Source organism: Danio rerio, chromosome 20 (genome assembly GCF_052040795.2).
Source record: "Danio rerio strain M-AB ecotype USA chromosome 20, GRCz13ab, whole genome shotgun sequence".
NCBI classification, from domain to species: domain Eukaryota; kingdom Metazoa; phylum Chordata; class Actinopteri; order Cypriniformes; family Danionidae; genus Danio; species Danio rerio.
In genome coordinates this window covers 18,337,098-18,357,142 of record NC_141040.1, presented here as the reverse complement: position 1 = coordinate 18,357,142, position 20,045 = coordinate 18,337,098, and positions in this window count along the sequence as shown.

The window sequence follows — 20,045 nt, the reverse complement described above, 5'->3', positions numbered from 1 at the left end:
CTAGGTGGAGGGCCAGGGGGCACCCTGGGGCCTCTACTGCAAATCCAGGGAGAGTTGTGGACCCCTGGGTAGCTTGTTGGGGTCTTAGGCCCCTAGGTGGAGGGCCAGTGGGCACCCTTGGGCCTATACTTCAAGTCCAGGGAGAATGGTGGACCCCTGGGTAGCTTGCTGGGGTCGGAGGCCCCTGGGTGGAGGCCAAGGGGGCACCCTGGGGCCTCTACTGCAAGTCCAGGGAGAGTTGTGGACCCCTGGGTAGCTTGCTGGGGTCAAAGGCCCCTAGGTGGAAGGCCAGGAGGTACCCTAGGGCCTCTACTGCAAGGCCAGGGAAAGAGGTGGACCCCCTGGGTAGCTTGCTGGGGTCATAGGCCCCTGGGTGGAGGCCAAGGGGGTACCCTGGGGCCTCTACTGCAAGTCCAGGGAGAGTTGTGGTCCCCTGGGTAGCTTGCTGGGGTCAGAGGCCCCTAGGTGGAGCCCAAGGGGGCACCCTGGGGCCTGTACTGCAAGTCCAGGGAGAGTTGTGGACCCCTGGGTAGCTTGCTGGGGTCAGAGGCCCCTAGATGGAGGCCAAGGGGGCACCCTGGGGCCTCTACTGCAAGTCTAGGGAGAGTTGTGGACCCCTGGGTAGCTTGCTGGGGTCAAAGGCCCCTAGGTGGAGGGCCAGGAGGTACCCTAGGGCCTCTACTGCAAGTCCAGGGAAAGAGGTGGACCCCCTGGGTAGCTTGCTGGGGTCAGAGGCCCCTGGGTGGAGGCCAAGGGGGTACCCTGGGGCCTCTATTGCAAGTCCAGGGAGAGTTGTGGACCCCTGGGTAGCTTGCTGGGGTCCTTGTCCCCTAGGTGGAGGGCCAAGGGGCACCCTGGGGCCTATACTTCAAGTCAAGGGAGAGAGGTGGACCCCTGGGTAGCTTGCTGGGGTCTTAGGTCCCTAGGTGTAGGGCCAGGGGGCACCCTGGGGCCTATACTGCAAGTCCAGGGAGAGAGATGGACCCCTGGGTAGCTTGCTGGGGTCAGAGGCCCCTAGGTGGAGGGCCAGCGGGCACCCTGGGGTCCTCTACTGAAAGTCCAGGGAGAGTTGTGGACCCCTGGGTAACTTGTTGGGGTCTTAGGCCCCTAGGTGGATGGCCAGTGGGCACCCTTGGGCCTATACTTCAAGTTCAGGGAGAAAGGTGGACCCCTGGGTAGCTTGCTGGGGTCAGAGGCCCCTAGGTGGAGGCCAAGGGGGCACCCTGGGGCCTGTACTGCAAGTCCAGGGAGAGTTGTGGACCCCTGGGTAGCTTGCTGGGGTCCTTGTCCCCTAGGTGGAGGGCCAGGGGGCACCCTGGAGCCTATACTTCAAGTCAAGGGAGAGAGGTGGACCCCTGGGTAACTTGCTGGGTCTTAGGTCCCTAGGTGGAGGACCAGGGGGCACCCTGGGGCCTATACTGCAAGTCCAGGGAGAGAGGTGGACCCCTGGGTAGCTTGCTGGGGTCAGAGGCCCCTAGGTGGAGGCCAAGGGGGCACCCTGGGGCCTCTACTGCAAGTCCAGGGAGAGTTGTGGACCCCTGGGTAGCTTGCTGGGGTCTTAGGCCCCTAGGTGGAGGGCAAGTGGGCACCCTGAGGCCTATACTTCAAGTCCAGGGTGAAAGGTGGACCCCTGGGTAGCTTGCTGGGGTCAGAGGCCCCTGGGTGGAGGCCAAGGGGGCACCCTGGGGCCTCTACTGCAAGTCCAGGGAGAGTTGTGGACCCCTGGGTAGCTTGCTGGGGTCAGAGGCCTCTAGGTGGAGGGCCAGGAGGTACCCTAGGGCCTCTACTGCAAGTCCCGGGAGAGAGGTGGACCCCTGGGTAGCTTGCTGGGGTCAGAGGCCCCTGGGTGGAGGGCAAGGGGGCACCCTGGGGCCTCTACTGCAAGTCCAGGCAGAGAGGTGGACCCCTGGGTAGCTAGCTGGGGTCCTAGTCCCCTAGGTGGAGGGCCAGGGGGCACCCTGGGGCCTATACTTCAAGTCAAGGGAGAGAGGTGGACCCCTGGGTAGCTTGCTGGGGTCTTAGGCCCCTAGGTGGAGGGCCAGGGGGCACCCTGGGGCCTATACTGCAAGTCCAGGGAGAGTTGTGGACCCCTGGGTAGCTTGTTGGGGTCTTAGGCCCCTAGGTGGAGGGCCAGTGTGCACCCTTGGGCCTATGCTTCAAGTCCAGGGAGAAAGGTGGACCCCTGGGTAGCTTGCTGGGGTCAGAGGCTCCTGGGTGGAAGCCAAGGGGGCACCCTGGGGCCTCTACTGCAAGTCCAGGGAGAGTTGTGGACCCCTGGGTAGCTTGCTGGGGTCTTAGGGCCCTAGGTGGAGGGCCAGTGGGCACCCTGAGGCCTATACTTCAAGTCCAGGGAGAAAGGTGGACCCCTGGGTAGCTTGCTGGGGTCAGAGGCCCCTGGGTGGAGGCCAAGGGGGCACCCTTGGGCCTCTACTGCAAGTCCAGGGAGAGTTGTGGACCCCTAGGTAGCTTGCTGGGGTCAGAGGCCCCTAGGTGGAGGGCCAGGAGGTATCCTAGGGCCTCTACTGCAAGTCCAGGGAGAGAGGTGGACCCCTGGGTAGCTTGCTGGGGTCAGAGGCCCTTGGGTGGAGGGCAAGGGGGCACCCTGGGGCCTATACTTCAAGTCAAGGGAGAGAGGTGGACCCCTGGGTAGCTTGCTGGGGTCAGAGGCCCCAAGGTGGAGGGCCAGGGGGCACCCTGGGGCCTCTACTGCAAGTCCAGGGAGAGTTGCGGACCCCTGGGTAGCTTGTTGGGGTCTTAGGCCCCTAGGTGGATGGCCAGTGGGCACCCTTGGGCCTATACTTCAAGTCCAGGGAGAAAGGTGGACCCCTGGGTAGCTTGCTGGGGTCAGAGGCCCCTAGGTGGAGGCCAAGGGGGCACCCTGGGGCCTCTACTGCAAGTCCAGGGAAAGAGGAGGACCCCAGGGTAGCTTGCTGGGGTCTTAGGCCCCTAGGTGGAGGGCCAGGGGGCACCCTGGGGCCTATCCTCCAAGTCCAGGGAGAGAGGTGGACCACTGGGTAGGTTGCTGGGGTCAAAGACTCCTTTTTGGAGGGCAAGGGGGCACCCTGGGGCCTCTACTGCCAGTCCAGGGAGAGAGGTGGACCCTTGGGTAGCTTTCTGGGGTCCTAGGCCACTAGATGGAGGGCCAGGTGGCCTTCTTGGGCCTCTACTGCAAGTTCAGGGAGCAAGGTGGACCCCTGGATAGCTTCCTGGGGTCAAAGGCCACTAGGTGGAGGGCCAGGGGGCACCCTGGGGCGTCTACTGCATGTCCAGGGAGAAAGGTGGACCCCTGGGTAGCTTGCTGGGGTCAGAGGCCCCTAGGTGGAGGCCAAGGGGGCACCCTGAGGCCTCTACTGCAAGTCCAGGGAGAGTTGTGGACCCCTGGGTAGCTTGCTGGGGTCAGAGGCCCCTAGGTGGAGGCCAAGGGGGCACCCTGGGGCCTCTACTGCAAGTCCAGGCAGAGAGGTGGACCCCTGGGTAGCTTGCTGGGGTCTTAGGTCCCTGGGTGGAGGGCCAGGGGGCACCCAGGGGCCTCTACTGCAAGTCCAGGGAGAGTTGTGGACCCCTGGGTAGGTTGCTGGCGTCAGAGGCCCCTAGGTGGAGGGCCAGGGGGAACCCTGGGGCCTCTACTGCAAGTCCAGGGAGAGTTGTGGACCCCTGGGTAGCTTGCTAAGGTCTTAGGCCCCTGGGTGGAGGGCCAGTGGGCACCCTGAGGCCTATACTTCAAGTCAAGGGAGAGAGTTGGACCCCTGGGTAGCTTGCTGGGGTCAGAGGCCCCTGGGTGTAGGGCAAAGGGGCACCCTGGGGCCTCTACTTCAAGTCAAGGGAGAGAGGTGGACCCCTGGGTAGCTTGCTGGGGTCTTAGGCCCCTAGGTGGAGGGCCAGGGGCACCCTGGGGCCTCTACTGCAAGTCCAGGGAGAGTTGTGAACCCCTGGGTAGCTTGTTGGGGTCTTAGGCCCCTAAGTGAAGGGCCAGTGGGCACCCTTGGGCCTATACTTCAAGTCAAGGGAGAAAGGTGGACCCCTGGGTAGCTTGCTGGGGTCAGAGGCCCCTGGGTGGAGGCCAAGGGGGCACCCTGGGGCCTCTACTGCAAGTCCAGGGAGAGTTGTGGACCCCTGGGTAGCTTGCTGGGGTCTTAGGCCCCTAGGTGGAGGCCAAGGGGGCACCCTGGGGCCTCTACTGCAAGTCCAGGCAGAGAGGTGGACCCCTGGGTAGCTTGCTGGGGTCCTTGTCCCCTAGGTGGAGGGCCAGGGGGCACCCTGGGGCCTATACTTCAATTCAAGGGAGAGAGGTGGACCCCTAGGTAGCTTGCTGGGGTCTTAGGTCCCTAGGTGGAGGGCCAGGGGGCACCCTGGGGCCTATACTGCAAGTCCAGGGAGAGAGATGGACCCCTGGGTAGCTTGCTGGGGTCAGAGGCCCCTAGGTGGAGGGCCAGGGGGCACCCTGGGGTCCTCTACTGCAAGTCCAGGGAGAGTTGTGGACCCCTGGGTAGCTTGCTGGGGTCAGAGGCCCCTAGGTGGAGGCCAAGGGGGCACCCTGGGGCCTCTACTGCAAGTCCAGGGAGAGTTGTGGACCCCTGGGTAGCTTGCTGGGGTCAAAGGCCCCTAGGTGGAAGGCCAGGAGGTACCCTAGGGCCTCTACTGCAAGGCCAGGGAAAGAGGTGGACCCCCTGGGTAGCTTGCTGGGGTCAGAGGCCCCTGGGTGGAGGCCAAGGGGGTACCCTGGGGCCTCTACTGCAAGTCCAGGGAGAGTTGTGGTCCCCTGGGTAGCTTGCTGGGGTCAGAGGCCCCTAGGTGGAGGCCAAGGGGGCACCCTGGGGCCTGTACTGCAAGTCCAGGGAGAGTTGTGGACCCCTGGGTAGCTTGCTGGGGTCCTTGTCCCCTAGGTGGAGGGCCAGGGGGCACCCTGGAGCCTATACTTCAAGTCAAGGGAGAGAGGTGGACCCCTGGTTAACTTGCTGGGGTCTTAGGTGCCTAGGTGGAGGGCCAGGGGGCACCCTGGGGCCTCTACTGCAAGTCCAGGGAGAGAGGTGGACCCCTGGGTAGCTTGCTGGGGTCAGAGGCCCCTAGGTGGAGGGCCAGTGGGCACCCTTAGGCCTATACTTCAAGTCCAGGGAGAAAGGTGGACCCCTAGGTAGCTTGCTGGGGTCAGAGGCCCCTGGGTGGAGGCCAAGGGGGCACCCTGGGGCCTCTACTGCAAGTCCAGGGAGAGTTGTGGACCCCTGGGTAGCTTGCTGGGGTCAGAGGCCCCTAGGTTTAGGCCAAGGGGGCACCCTGGGGCCTCTACTGCAAGTCCAGGCAGAGAGGTGGACCCCTGGGTAGCTTGCTGGGGTCCTTGTCCCCTAGGTGGAGGGCCAGGGGGCACCCTGGGGCCTATACTTCAATTCAAGGGAGAGAGGTGGACCCCTAGGTAGCTTGCTGGGGTCTTAGGTCCCTAGGTGGAGGGCCAGGGGGCACCCTGGGGCCTATACTGCAAGTCCAGGGAGAGAGATGGACCCCTGGGTAGTTTGCTGGGGTAAGAGGCCCCTAGGTGGAGGGCCAGGGGGCACCCTGGGGTCCTCTACTGCAAGTTCAGGGAGAGTTGTGGACCCCTGGGTAGCTTGTTGGGGTCTTAGGCCCCTAGGTGGATGGCCAGTGGGCACCCTTGGGCCTATACTTCAAGTCCAGGGAGAAAGATGGACCCCTGGGTAGCTTGCTGGGGTCAGAGGCCCCTGGGTGGAGGCCAAGGGGGCACACTGGGGCCTCTACTGCAAGTCCAGGGAGAGTTGTGGACCCCTGGGTAGCTTGCTGGGGTCAAAGGCCCCTAGGTGGAAGGCCAGGAGGTACCCTAGGGCCTCTACTGCAAGGCCAGGGAAAGAGGTGGACCCCCTGGGTAGCTTGCTGGGGTCAGAGGCCCCTGGGTGGAGGCCAAGGGGGTACCCTGGGGCCTCTACTGCAAGTCCAGGGAAAGAGGTGGAACCCCTGAGTAGCTTTCTGGGGTCAGAGGCCCCTGGGTGGAGGCCAAGGGGGTACCAGGGGGCCTCTACTGCAAGTCCAGGGAGAGTTGTGGACCCCTGGGTAGCTTGCTGGGGTCAGAGGCCCCTAGGTGAAGGCCAAGGGGGCACCCTGGGGCCTCTACTGCAAGTCCAGTCAGAGAGGTGGACCCCTGGGTACCTTGCTGGGGTCCTAGTCCCCTAGGTGGAGGGCCAGGGGCATCCTGGGGCCTATACTTCAAGTCAAGGGAGAGAGGTGGACCCCTGGGTAGCTTGCTGGGGTCTTAGGTCCCTAGGTGGAGGGCCAGGGGGCACCCTGGGGCCTCTACTTCAAGTCCACGGAGAAAGGTGGACCCCTGGGTAGCTTGCTGGGGTCAAAGGCCCCTGGGTTGAGGCCAAGGGGGCACCCTGGGGCCTCTACTGCAAGTCCAGGGAGAGTTGTGGACCCCTGGGTAGCTTGCTGGGGTCAGAGGCCCCTAGGTGGAGGGCCAGGAGACACCCTGGGGCCTATACTTCAAGTCAAGGGAGAGAGGTGGACCCCTGGGTAGCTTGCTGGGGTCAGAGGCCCCTGGGTGGAGGGCAAGGGGGCACCCTGGGGCCTCTACTGCAAGTCCAGGCAGAGAGGTGGACCCCTGGGTAGCTAGCTGGGGTCCTAGTCCCCTAGGTGGAGGGCCAGGGGGCACCCTGGGGCCTATACTTCAAGTCAAGAAAGAGAGGTGGACCCCTGGGTAGCTTGCTGGGGTCTTAGGCCCCTAGGTGGAGGGCCAGTGGGCACCCTTGGGCCTATACTTCAAGTCCAGGGAAAAAGGTGGACCCCTGGGTAGCTTGCTGGGGTCAGAGGCCCCTGGGTGGAGGCCAAGGGGGCACCCTGGGGCCTCTACTGCAAGTCCAGGGAGAGTTGTGGACCCCTGGGTAGCTTGCTGGGGTCAGAGGCCCCTGGGTGGAGGCCAAGGGGGCACCCTGGGGCCTCTACTGCAAGTCCAGGGAGAGTTGTGGACCCCTGGGTAGCTTGCTGGGGTCAGAGGCCCCTGGGTGGAGGCCAAGGGGGCACCCTGGGGCCTCTACTGCAAGTCCAGGGAGAGTTGTGGACCCCTGGGTAGCTTGCTGGGGTCAGAGTCCCCTAGATGGAGGCCAAGGGGGCACCCTGGGGCCTCTACTGCAATTCCAGGGAGAGTTGTGGACCCCTGGGTAGCTTGCTGGGGTCAAAGGCCCCTAGGTGGAGGGCCAGGAGGTACCCTAGGGCCTCTACTGCAAGTCCAGGGAAAGAGGTGGACCCCCTGGGTAGCTTGCTGGGGTCAGAGGCCCCTGGGTGGAGGCCAAGGGGGTACCCTGGGGCCTCTATTGCAAGTCCAGGGAGAGTTGTGGACCCCTGGGTAGCTTGTTGGTGTCTTAGGCCCCTAGGTGGATGGCCAGTGGGCACCCTTGGGCCTATACTTCAAGTCCAGGGAGAAAGGTGGACCCCTGGGTAGCTTGCTGGGGTCAGAGGCCCATGGGTGGAGGCCAAGGGGGCACCCTGGGGCCTCTACTGCAAGTCCAGGGAGAGTTGTGGACCCCTGGGTAGCTTGCTGGGGTCAAAGGCCCCTAGGTGGAAGGCCAGGAGGTACCCTAGGGCCTCTACTGCAAGGCCAGGGAAAGAGGTGGACCCCCTGGGTAGCTTGCTGGGGTCAGAGGCCCCTAGGTGAAGGCCAAGGGGGCACCCTGGGGCCTCTACTGCAAGTCCAGTCAGAGAGGTGGACCCCTGGGTACCTTGCTGGGGTCCTAGTCCCCTAGGTGGAGGGCCAGGGGCATCCTGGGGCCTATACTTCAAGTCAAGGGAGAGAGGTGGACCCCTGGGTAGCTTGCTGGGGTCTTAGGTCCCTAGGTGGAGGGCCAGGGGGCACCCTGGGGCCTCTACTTCAAGTCCACGGAGAAAGGTGGACCCCTGGGTAGCTTGCTGGGGTCAAAGGCCCCTGGGTTGAGGCCAAGGGGGCACCCTGGGGCCTCTACTGCAAGTCCAGGGAGAGTTGTGGACCCCTGGGTAGCTTGCTGGGGTCAGAGGCCCCTAGGTGGAGGGCCAGGAGACACCCTGGGGCCTATACTTCAAGTCAAGGGAGAGAGGTGGACCCCTGGGTAGCTTGCTGGGGTCAGAGGCCCCTGGGTGGAGGGCAAGGGGGCACCCTGGGGCCTCTACTGCAAGTCCAGGCAGAGAGGTGGACCCCTGGGTAGCTAGCTGGGGTCCTAGTCCCCTAGGTGGAGGGCCAGGGGGCACCCTGGGGCCTATACTTCAAGTCAAGAAAGAGAGGTGGACCCCTGGGTAGCTTGCTGGGGTCTTAGGCCCCTAGGTGGAGGGCCAGTGGGCACCCTTGGGCCTATACTTCAAGTCCAGGGAAAAAGGTGGACCCCTGGGTAGCTTGCTGGGGTCAGAGGCCCCTGGGTGGAGGCCAAGGGGGCACCCTGGGGCCTCTACTGCAAGTCCAGGGAGAGTTGTGGACCCCTGGGTAGCTTGCTGGGGTCAGAGGCCCCTGGGTGGAGGCCAAGGGGGCACCCTGGGGCCTCTACTGCAAGTCCAGGGAGAGTTGTGGACCCCTGGGTAGCTTGCTGGGGTCAGAGGCCCCTGGGTGGAGGCCAAGGGGGCACCCTGGGGCCTCTACTGCAAGTCCAGGGAGAGTTGTGGACCCCTGGGTAGCTTGCTGGGGTCAGAGTCCCCTAGATGGAGGCCAAGGGGGCACCCTGGGGCCTCTACTGCAAGTCCAGGGAGAGTTGTGGACCCCTGGGTAGCTTGCTGGGGTCAAAGGCCCCTAGGTGGAGGGCCAGGAGGTACCCTAGGGCCTCTACTGCAAGTCCAGGGAAAGAGGTGGACCCCCTGGGTAGCTTGCTGGGGTCAGAGGCCCCTGGGTGGAGGCCAAGGGGGTACCCTGGGGCCTCTATTGCAAGTCCAGGGAGAGTTGTGGACCCCTGGGTAGCTTGTTGGTGTCTTAGGCCCCTAGGTGGATGGCCAGTGGGCACCCTTGGGCCTATACTTCAAGTCCAGGGAGAAAGGTGGACCCCTGGGTAGCTTGCTGGGGTCAGAGGCCCATGGGTGGAGGCCAAGGGGGCACCCTGGGGCCTCTACTGCAAGTCCAGGGAGAGTTGTGGACCCCTGGGTAGCTTGCTGGGGTCAAAGGCCCCTAGGTGGAAGGCCAGGAGGTACCCTAGGGCCTCTACTGCAAGGCCAGGGAAAGAGGTGGACCCCCTGGGTAGCTTGCTGGGGTCAGAGGCCCCTGGGTGGAGGCCAAGGGGGTACCCTGGGGCCTCTACTGCAAGTCCAGGGAGAGTTGTGGTCCCCTGGGTAGCTTGCTGGGGTCAGAGGCCCCTAGGTGGAGGCCAAGGGGGCACCCTGGGGCCTGTACTGCAAGTCCAGGGAGAGTTGTGGACCCCTGGGTAGCTTGCTGGGGTCCTTGTCCCCTAGGTGGAGGGCAAGGGGGCACCCTGGGGCCTATACTTCAATTCAAGGGAGAGAGGTGGACCCCTAGGTAGCTTGCTGGGGTCTTAGGTCCCTAGGTGGAGGGCCAGGGGGCACCCTGGGGCCTATACTGCAAGTCCAGGGAGAGAGATGGACCCCTGGGTAGCTTGCTGGGGTCAGAGGCCCCTAGGTGGAGGGCCAGGGGGCACCCTGGGGTCCTCTACTGCAAGTCCAGGGAGAGTTGTGGACCCCTGGGTAGCTTGTTGGGGTCTTAGGCCCCTAGGTGGATGGCCAGTGGGCACCCTTGGGCCTATACTTCAAGTCCAGGGAGAAAGGTGGACCCCTGGGTAGCTTGCTGGGGTCAGAGGCCCCTGGGTGGAGGCCAAGGGGGCACCCTGGGGCCTCTACTGCAAGTCCAGGGAGAGTTGTGGACCCCTGGGTAGCTTGCTGGGGTCAGAGGCCCCTAGGTGGAGGCCAAGGGGGCACCCTGGGGCCTCTACTGCAAGTCCAGGGAGAGTTGTGGACCCCTGGGTAGCTTGCTGGGGTCAAAGGCCCCTAGGTGGAAGGCCAGGAGGTACCCTAGGGCCTCTACTGCAAGGCCAGGGAAAGAGGTGGACCCCCTGGGTAGCTTGCTGGGGTCAGAGGCCCCTGGGTGGAGGCCAAGGGGGTACCCTGGGGCCTCTACTGCAAGTCCAGGGAGAGTTGTGGTCCCCTGGGTAGCTTGCTGGGGTCAGAGGCCCCTAGATGGAGGCCAAGGGGGCACCCTGGGGCCTGTACTGCAAGTCCAGGGAGAGTTGTGGACCCCTGGGTAGCTTGCTGGGGTCCTTGTCCCCTAGGTGGAGGGCCAGGGGGCACCCTGGAGCCTATACTTCAAGTCAAGGGAGAGAGGTGGACCCCTGGTTAACTTGCTGGGGTCTTAGGTGCCTAGGTGGAGGGCCAGGGGGCACCCTGGGGCCTATACTGCAAGTCCAGGGAGAGAGGTGGACCCCTGGGTAGCTTGCTGGGGTCAGAGGCCCCTAGGTGGAGGGCCAGTGGGCACCCTTGGGCCTATACTTCAAGTCCAGGGAGAAAGGTGGACCCCTGGGTAGCTTGCTGGGGTCAGAGGCCCCTGGGTGGAGGCCAAGGGGGCACCCTGGGGCCTCTACTGCAAGTCCAGGGAGAGTTGTGGACCCCTGGGTAGCTTGCTGGGGTCAGAGGCCCCTAGGTGGAGGCCAAGGGGGCACCCTGGGGCCTCTACTGCAAGTCCAGGCAGAGAGGTGGACCCCTGGGTAGCTTGCTGGGGTCCTTGTCCCCTAGGTGGAGGGCCAGGGGGCACCCTGGGGCCTATACTTCAATTCAAGGGAGAGAGGTGGACCCCTAGGTAGCTTGCTGGGGTCTTAAGTCCTTAGGTGGCGGGCCAGGGGGCACCCTGGGGCCTATACTGCAAGTCCAGGGAGAGAGATGGACCCCTGGGTAGCTTGCTGGGGTCAGAGGCCCCTAGGTGGAGGGCCAGGGGGCACCCTGGGGTTCTCTACTGCAAGTCCAGGGAGAGTTGTGGACCCCTGGGTAGCTTGTTGGGGTCTTAGGCCCCTAGGTGGATGGCCAGTGGGCACCCTTGGGCCTATACTTCAAGTCCAGGGAGAAAGGTGGACCCCTGGGTAGCTTGCTGGGGTCAGAGGCCCCTGGGTGGAGGCCAAGGGGGCACCCTGGGGCCTCTACTGCAAGTCCAGGGAGAGTTGTGGACCCCTGGGTAGCTTGCTGGGGTCAGAGGCCCCTAGGTGGAGGCCAAGGGGGCACCCTGGGGCCTCTACTGCAAGTCCAGGGAGAGTTGTGGACCCCTGGGTAGCTTGCTGGGGTCAAAGGCCCCTAGGTGGAAGGCCAGGAGGTACCCTAGGGCCTCTACTGCAAGGCCAGGGAAAGAGGTGGACCAACTGGGTAGCTTGCTGGGGTCAGAGGCCCCTGGGTGGAGGCCAAGGGGGTACCCTGGGGCCTCTACTGCAAGTCCAGGGAGAGTTGTGGTCCCCTGGGTAGCTTGCTGGGGTCAGAGGCCCCTAGGTGGAGGCCAAGGGGGCACCCTGGGGCCTGTACTGCAAGTCCAGGGAGAGTTGTGGACCCCTGGGTAGCTTGCTGGGGTCCTTGTCCCCTAGGTGGAGGGCCAGGGGGCACCCTGGAGCCTATACTTCAAGTCAAGGGAGAGAGGTGGACCCCTGGTTAACTTGCTGGGGTCTTAGGTGCCTAGGTGGAGGGCCAGGGGGCACCCTGGGGCCTATACTGCAAGTCCAGGGAGAGAGGTGGACCCCTGGGTAGCTTGCTGGGGTCAGAGGCCCCTAGGTGGAGGGCCAGTGGGCACCCTTGGGCCTATACTTCAAGTCAAGGGAGAAAGGTGGACCCCTGGGTAGCTTGCTGGGGTCGGAGGCCCCTGGGTGGAGGCCAAGGGGGCACCCTGGGGCCTCTACTGTAAATCCAGGGAAAGAGGTGGAACCCCTGAGTAGCTTTCTGGGGTCAGAGGCCCCTGGGTGGAGGCCAAGGGGGTACCCTGGGGCCTCTACTGCAAGTCCAGGGAGAGTTGTGGACCCCTGGGTAGCTTGCTGGGGTCAGAGGCCCCTAGGTGGAGGCCAAGGGGGCACCCTGGGGCCTCTACTGCAAGTCCAGTCAGAGAGGTGGACCCCTGGGTACCTTGCTGGGGTCCTAGTCCCCTAGGTGGAGGGCCAGGGGGCACCCTGGGGCCTATACTTCAAGTCAAGGGAGAGAGGTGGACCCCTGGGTAGCTTGCTGGGGTCTTAGGTCCCTAGGTGGAGGGCCAGGGGGCACCCTGGGGCCTCTACTTCAAGTCCACGGAGAAAGGTGGACCCCTGGGTAGCTTGCTGGGGTCTAAGGCCCCTACGTGGAGGGCCAGTGGGCACCCTGAGGCCTATACGTCAAGTCCAAGGAGAAAGGTGGACCCCTGGGTAGCTAGCTGGGGTCCTAGTCCCCTAGGTGGAGGGCCAGGGGGCACCCTGGGGCCTATACTTCAAGTCAAGGGAGAGAGGTGGACCCCTGGGTAGCTTGCTGGGGTCTTAGGCCCCTAGGTGGAGGGCCAGGGGGCACCCTGGGGCCTCTATTGCAAGTCCAGGGAGAGTTGTGGACCCCTGGGTAGCTTGTTGGGGTCTTAGGCCCCTAGGTGGAGGGCCAGTGGGCACCCTTGGGCCTATACTTCAAGTCCAGGGAGAAAGGTGGACCCCTGGGTAGCTTGCTGGGGTCAGAAGCCCCTGGGTGGAGGCCAAGGGGGCACCCTGGGGCCTCTACTGCAAGTCCAGGGAGAGTTGTGGACCCCTGGGTAGCTTGCTGGGGTCAGAGGCCCCTGGGTGGAGGCCAAGGGGGCACCCTGGGGCCTCTACTGCAAGTCCAGGGAGAGTTGTGGACCCCTGGGTAGCTTGCTGGGGTCAGAGTCCCCTAGATGGAGGCCAAGGGGGCACCCTGGGGCCTCTACTGCAAGTCCAGGGAGAGTTGTGGACCCCTGGGTAGCTTGCTGGGGTCAAAGGCCCCTAGGTGGAGGGCCAGGGGGCACCCTGGAGCCTATACTTCAAGTCAAGGGAGAGAGGTGGACCCCTGGTTAACTTGCTGGGGTCTTAGGTGCCTAGGTGGAGGGCCAGGGGGCACCCTGGGGCCTATACTGCAAGTCCAGGGAGAGAGGTGGACCCCTGGGTAGCTTGCTGGGGTCAGAGGCCCCTAGGTGGAGGGCCAGTGGGCACCCTTGGGCCTATACTTCAAGTCAAGGGAGAAAGGTGGACCCCTGGGTAGCTTGCTGGGGTCGGAGGCCCCTGGGTGGAGGCCAAGGGGGCACCCTGGGGCCTCTACTGTAAATCCAGGGAAAGAGGTGGAACCCCTGAGTAGCTTTCTGGGGTCAGAGGCCCCTGGGTGGAGGCCAAGGGGGTACCCTGGGGCCTCTACTGCAAGTCCAGGGAGAGTTGTGGACCCCTGGGTAGCTTGCTGGGGTCAGAGGCCCCTAGGTGGAGGCCAAGGGGGCACCCTGGGGCCTCTACTGCAAGTCCAGTCAGAGAGGTGGACCCCTGGGTACCTTGCGGGGGTCCTAGTCCCCTAGGTGGAGGGCCAGGGGGCACCCTGGGGCCTATACTTCAAGTCAAGGGAGAGAGGTGGACCCCTGGGTAGCTTGCTGGGGTCTTAGGTCCCTAGGTGGAGGGCCAGGGGGCACCCTGGGGCCTCTACTTCAAGTCCACGGAGAAAGGTGGACCCCTGGGTAGCTTGCTGGGGTCTAAGGCCCCTACGTGGAGGGCCAGTGGGCACCCTGAGGCCTATACGTCAAGTCCAAGGAGAAAGGTGGACCCCTGGGTAGCTAGCTGGGGTCCTAGTCCCCTAGGTGGAGGGCCAGGGGGCACCCTGGGGCCTATACTTCAAGTCAAGGAAGAGAGGTGGACCCCTGGGTAGCTTGCTGGGGTCTTAGGCCCCTAGGTGGAGGGCCAGGGGGCACCCTGGGGCCTCTATTGCAAGTCCAGGGAGAGTTGTGGACCCCTGTGTAGCTTGTTGGGGTCTTAGGCCCCTAGGTGGAGGGCCAGTGGGCACCCTTGGGCCTATACTTCAAGTCCAGGGAGAAAGGTGGACCCCTGGGTAGCTTGCTGGGGTCAGAAGCCCCTGGGTGGAGGCCAAGGGGGCACCCTGGGGCCTCTACTGCAAGTCCAGGGAGAGTTGTGGACCCCTGGGTAGCTTGCTGGGGTCAGAGGCCCCTGGGTGGAGGCCAAGGGGGCACCCTGGGGCCTCTACTGCAAGTCCAGGGAGAGTTGTGGACCCCTGGGTAGCTTGCTGGGGTCAGAGTCCCCTAGATGGAGGCCAAGGGGGCACCCTGGGGCCTCTACTGCAAGTCCAGGGAGAGTTGTGGACCCCTGGGTAGCTTGCTGGGGTCAAAGGCCCCTAGGTGGAGGGCCAGGAGGTACCCTAGGGCCTCTACTGCAAGTCCAGGGAAAGAGGTGGACCCCCTGGGTAGCTTGCTGGGGTCAGAGGCCCCTGGGTGGAGGCCAAGGGGGTACCCTGGGGCCTCTATTGCAAGTCCAGGGAGAGTTGTGGACCCCTGGGTAGCTTGCTGGGGTCAGAGTTCCCTAGGTGGAGGCCAAGGGGGCACCCTGGGGCCTCTACTGCAAGTCCAGGCAGAGAGGTGGACCCCTGGGTACCTTGCTGGGGTCCTAGTCCCCTAGGTGGAGGGCCAGGGGGTACCCTGGGGCCTATACTTCAAGTCAAGGGAGAGAGGTGGACCCCTGGGTAGCTTGCTGGGGTCTTAGGTCAATAGGTGGAGGGCCAGGGGGCACCCTGGGGCCTATACTGCAAGTCCAGGGAGTGAGGTGGACCCCTGGGTAGCTTGCTGGGGTCAGAGGCCCCTAGGCGGAGGCCACGGGGCACACTGGGGCCTCTACTGCAAGTCCAGACAGAGAGGTGTACCCCTGGGTAGCTTTCTGGGGTCCTAGTCCCCTAGGTGGAGGGCCAGGGGGCACCCTGAGGCCTATACTTCAAGTTAAGGGAGAGAGGTGGACCCCTGGGTAGCTTGCTGGGGTCTTAGGTCCCTAGGTGGAGGGCCAGGGGGCACCCTGGGGCCTATACTGCAAGTCCAGGGAGAGAGGTGGACCCCTGGGTAGCTTGCTGGGGTCAAAGGCCCCTGGGTGGAGGCCAAGGGGGCACCCTGCGGCCTCAACTGCAAGTCCAGGGAGAGTTGTGGACCCCTGGGTAGCTTGCTGGGGTCAGAGGCCCCTAGGTGGAGGCCAAGGGGGCACACTGGGGCCTCTACTGCAAGTCCAGACAGAGAGGTGTACCCCTGGGTAGCTTTCTGGGGTCCTAGTCCCCTAGGTGGAGGGCCAGGGGGCACCCTGAGGCCTATACTTCAAGTTAAGGGAGAGAGGTGGACCCCTGGGTAGCTTGCTGGGGTCTTAGGTCCCTAGGTGGAGGGCCAGGGGGCACCCTGCGGCCTATACTGCAAGTCCAGGGAGAGAGGTGGACCCCTGGGTAGCTTGCTGGGGTCAAAGGCCCCTGGGTGGAGGCCAAGGGGGCACCCTGCGGCCTCAACTGCAAGTCCAGGGAGAGTTGTGGACCCCTGGGTAGCTTGCTGGGGTCAGAGGCCCCTAGGTGGAGGCCAAGGGGGCACCCTGGGGCCTCTATTGCAAGTCCCGGCAGAGAGGTGGACCCCTGGGTAGCTTGCTGGGGTCCTAGTCCCCTAGGTGGAGGGCCAGGGGGCACCCTGGGGCCTATACTTCAAGTCAAGGGAGAGAGGTGGACCCCTGGGTAGCTTGCTGGGGTCTTAGGTCCCTAGGTGGAGGGCCAGGGGGCACCCTGGGGCCTATACTGCAAGTCAAGGGAGAGAGGTGGACCCCTGGGTAGCTTGCTGGGGTCAGAGGCCCCTAGGTGGAGGGCCAAGGGGCACCCAGGGGCCTCTACTGCAAGTCCAGGGAGAGTTGTGGACCCCTGGGTAGCTTGCTGGGGTCAGAGGCCCCTAGGTGGAGGGCCAGGGGGAACCCTGGGGCCTCTACTGCAAGTCCAGGGAGAGTTGTGGACCCCTGGGTAGCTTGCTGAGGTCTTAGGCCCCTGGGTGGAGGGCCCGTGGGCACCCTGAGGCTTATACTTCAAGTCCACTGAGAAAGGTGGACCCCTGGGTAGCTTGCTGGGGTCAGAGGCCCCTGGGTTGAGGCCAAGAGGGCACCTTGGGGCCTCTACTTCAAGTCCAGGGAGAGTTGTGGACCCCTGGGTAGCTTGCTGGGGTCAGAGGCCCCTAGGTGGAGGGCCAGGAGACACCCTGGGGCCTATACTTCAAGTCAAGGGAGAGAGGTGGACCCCTGGGTAGCTTGCTGGGGTCAGAGGCCCCTGGGTGTAGGGCAAAGGGGCACCCTGGGGCCTATACTGCAAGTCCAGGCAGAGAGGTGGACCCCTGGGTAGCTAGCAGGGGTCCTAGTCCCCTAGGTGGAGGGCCAGGGGGCACCCTGGGGCCTATACTTCAAGTCAAGGGAGAGAGGTGGACCCCTGGGTAGCTTGCTGGGGTCTTAGGCCCCTAGGTGGAGGGCCAGGGGGCACCCTGGGGCCTATACTGCAAGTCCAGGGAGAGATGTGGACCCCTGTGTAGCTTATTGGGGTCTTAGGCCCCTAAGTGGAGGGCCAGTGGGCACCCTTGGGCCTATACTTCAAGTCCAGGGAGAAAGGTGGACCCCTGGGTATCTTGCTGGGGTCAGAGGCCCCTGGGTGGAGGCCAAGGGGGCACCCTGGGGCCTCTACTGCAAGTCCAGGGAGAGTTGTGGACCCCTGGGTAGCTTGCTGGGGTCAGAGGCCCCAAGGTGGAGGCCAAGGGGGCACCCTGGGGCCTCTACTGCAAGTCCAGGCAGAGAGGTGGACCCCTGGGTAGCTTGCTGGGGTACTTGTCCCCTAGGTGGAGGGCCAGGGGGCACCCGGGGGCCTATACTTCAAGTCAAGGGAGAGAGGTGGACCCCTAGGTAGCTTGCTGGGGTCTTAGGCCCCTAGGTGGAGGGCCAAGGGGCACCCAGGGGCCTCTACTGCAAGTCCAAGGGAGAGTTGTGGACCCCTGGGTAGCTTGCTGGGGTCAGAGGCCCCTAGGTGGAGGGCCAGTGGGAACCCTGGGGCCTCTACTGCAAGTCCAGGGAGAGTTGTGGACCCCTGGGTAGCTTGCTGAGGTCTTAGGCCCCTGGGTGGAGGGCCCGTGGGCACCCTGAGGCTTATACTTCAAGTCCACTGAGAAAGGTGGACCCCTGGGTAGCTTGCTGGGGTCAGAGGCCCCTGGGTTGAGGCCAAGAGGGCACCTTGGGGCCTCTACTTCAAGTCCAGGGAGAGTTGTGGACCCCTGGGTAGCTTGCTGGGGTCAGAGGCCCCTAGGTGGAGGGCCAGGAGACACCCTGGGGCCTATACTTCAAGTCAAGGGAGAGAGGTGGACCCCTGGGTAGCTTGCTGGGGTCAGAGGCCCCTGGGTGTAGGGCAAAGGGGCACCCTGGGGCCTATACTGCAAGTCCAGGCAGAGAGGTGGACCCCTGGGTAGCTAGCAGGGGTCCTAGTCCCTAGGTGGAGGGCCAGGGGGCACCCTGGGGCCTATACTTCAAGTCAAGGGAGAGAGGTGGACCCCTGGGTAGCTTGCTGGGGTCTTAGGCCCCTAGGTGGAGGGCCAGGGGGCACCCTGGGGCCTATACTGCAAGTCCAGGGAGAGATGTGGACCCCTGTGTAGCTTATTGGGGTCTTAGGCCCCTAAGTGGAGGGCCAGTGGGCACCCTTGGGCCTATACTTCAAGTCCAGGGAGAAAGGTGGACCCCTGGGTATCTTGCTGGGGTCAGAGGCCCCTGGGTGGAGGCCAAGGGGGCACCCTGGGGCCTCTACTGCAAGTCCAGGGAGAGTTGTGGACCCCTGGGTAGCTTGCTGGGGTCAGAGGCCCCAAGGTGGAGGCCAAGGGGGCACCCTGGGGCCTCTACTGCAAGTCCAGGCAGAGAGGTGGACCCCTGGGTAGCTTGCTGGGGTACTTGTCCCCTAGGTGGAGGGCCAGGGGGCACCCGGGGGCCTATACTTCAAGTCAAGGGAGAGAGGTGGACCCCTAGGTAGCTTGCTGGGGTCTTAAGTCCATAGGTGGAGGGCCAGGGGGCACCCTGGGGCCTATACTGCAAGTTAAGGGAGAGAGGTGGACCCCTGGGTAGCTTGCTGGGGTCAGAGGCCCCTAGGTGGAGGGCCAGTGGGCACCCTGAGGCCTCTACTGCAAGTCCAGGGAGAGTTTTGGACCCCTGGGTAGCTTGCTGGGGTCAGAGGCCCCTAGGTGTAGGCCAAGGAGGAACCCTGGGGCCTCTACTGCAAGTCCAGGCAGAGAGGTGGACCCCTGGGTACCTTGCTTGGGTCCTAGTCCCCTAGGTGGAGTGCCAGGGGGCACCCTGGGGCCTATACTTCAAGTCAAGGGAGAGAGATGGACCCCTGGGTAGCTTGCTGGGGTCAGAGGCCCCTAGGTGGAGGGCCAGGGGGCACCCTGGGGCTTTTACTGCAAGTCCAGGGAGTGAGGTGGACCCCTGGGTAGCTTGCTAGGGTCAGAGGCCCCTAGGCGGAGGCCACGGGGCACACTGGGGCCTCTACTGCAAGTCCAGACAGAGAGGTGTACCCCTGGGTAGCTTTCTGGGGTCCTAGTCCCCTAGGTGGAGGGCCAGGGGGCACCCTGAGGCCTATACTTCAAGTTAAGGGAGAGAGGTGGACCCCTGGGTAGCTTGCTGGGGTCTTAGGTCCCTAGGTGGAGGGCCAGGGGGCACCCTGGGGCCTATACTGCAAGTCCAGGGAGAGAGGTGGACCCCTGGGTAGCTTGCTGGGGTCTTAGGCCCCTAGGTGGAGGGCCAGGGGGCACCCTGCGGCCTCAACTGCAAGTCCAGGGAGAGATGTGGACCCCTGTGTAGCTTATTGGGGTCTTAGGCCCCTAAGTGGAGGGCCAGTGGGCACCCTTGGGCCTATACTTCAAGTCCAGGGAGAAAGGTGGACCCCTGGGTAGCTTGCTGGGGTCAGAGGCCCCTGGGTGGAGGCCAAGGGGGCACCCTGGGGCCTCTACTGCAAGTCCAGGGAGAGTTGTGGACCCCTGGGTAGCTTGCTGGGGTCAGAGGCCCCAAGGTGGAGGCCAAGGGGGCACCCTGGGGCCTCTACTGCAAGTCCAGGCAGAGAGGTGGACCCCTGGGTAGCTTGCTGGGGTCCTTGTCCCCTAGGTGGAGGGCCAGGGGGCACCCTGGGGCCTATACTTCAAGTCAAGGGAGAGAGGTGGACCCCTAGGTAGCTTGCTGGGGTCTTAAGTCCATAGGTGGAGGGCCAGGGGGCACCCTGGGGCCTATACTGCAAGTTAAGGGAGAGAGGTGGACCCCTGGGTAGCTTGCTGGGGTCAGAGGCCCCTAGGTGGAGGGCCAGTGGGCACCCTGAGGCCTCTACTGCAAGTCCAGGGAGAGTTTTGGACCCCTGGGTAGCTTGCTGGGGTCAGAGGCCCCTAGGTGTAGGCCAAGGAGGAACCCTGGGGCCTCTACTGCAAGTCCAGGCAGAGAGGTGGACCCCTGGGTACCTTGCTTGGGTCCTAGTCCCCTAGGTGGAGTGCCAGGGGGCACCCTGGGGCCTATACTTCAAGTCAAGGGAGAGAGATGGACCCCTGGGTAGCTTGCTGGGGTCAGAGGCCCCTAGGTGGAGGGCCAGGGGGCACCCTGGGGCTTTTACTGCAAGTCCAGGGAGAGAGGTGGACCCCTGGGTAGCTTGTTGGCGTCTTAGGCCCCTAGGTGGATGGCCAATGGGCACCCTTGGGCCTATACTTCAAGTCCAGGGAGAAAGGTGGACCCCTGGGTAGCTTGCTGGGGTCAGATGCCCCTGGGTGGAGGCCAAGGGGGCACCCTGGGGCCTCTACTGCAAGTCCAGGGAGAGTTGTGGACCCCTGGGTAGCTTGCTGGGTTAGAGGCCCCTAGGTGGAGGCCAAGGGGGCACCCTAGGGCCTCTACTGCAAGTCCAGGGAGAGTTGTGGACCCCTGGGTAGCATGCTGGGGTCAAAGGCCCCTAGGTGGAAGGCCAGGAGGTACCCTAGGGCCTCTACTGCAAGTCCAGGGAAAGAGGTGGACCCCCTGGGTAGCTTGCTGGGGTCAGAGGCCCCTGGGTGGAGGCCAAGGGGGTACCCTGGGGCCTCTACTGCAAGTCCAGGGAGAGTTGTGGTCCCCTGG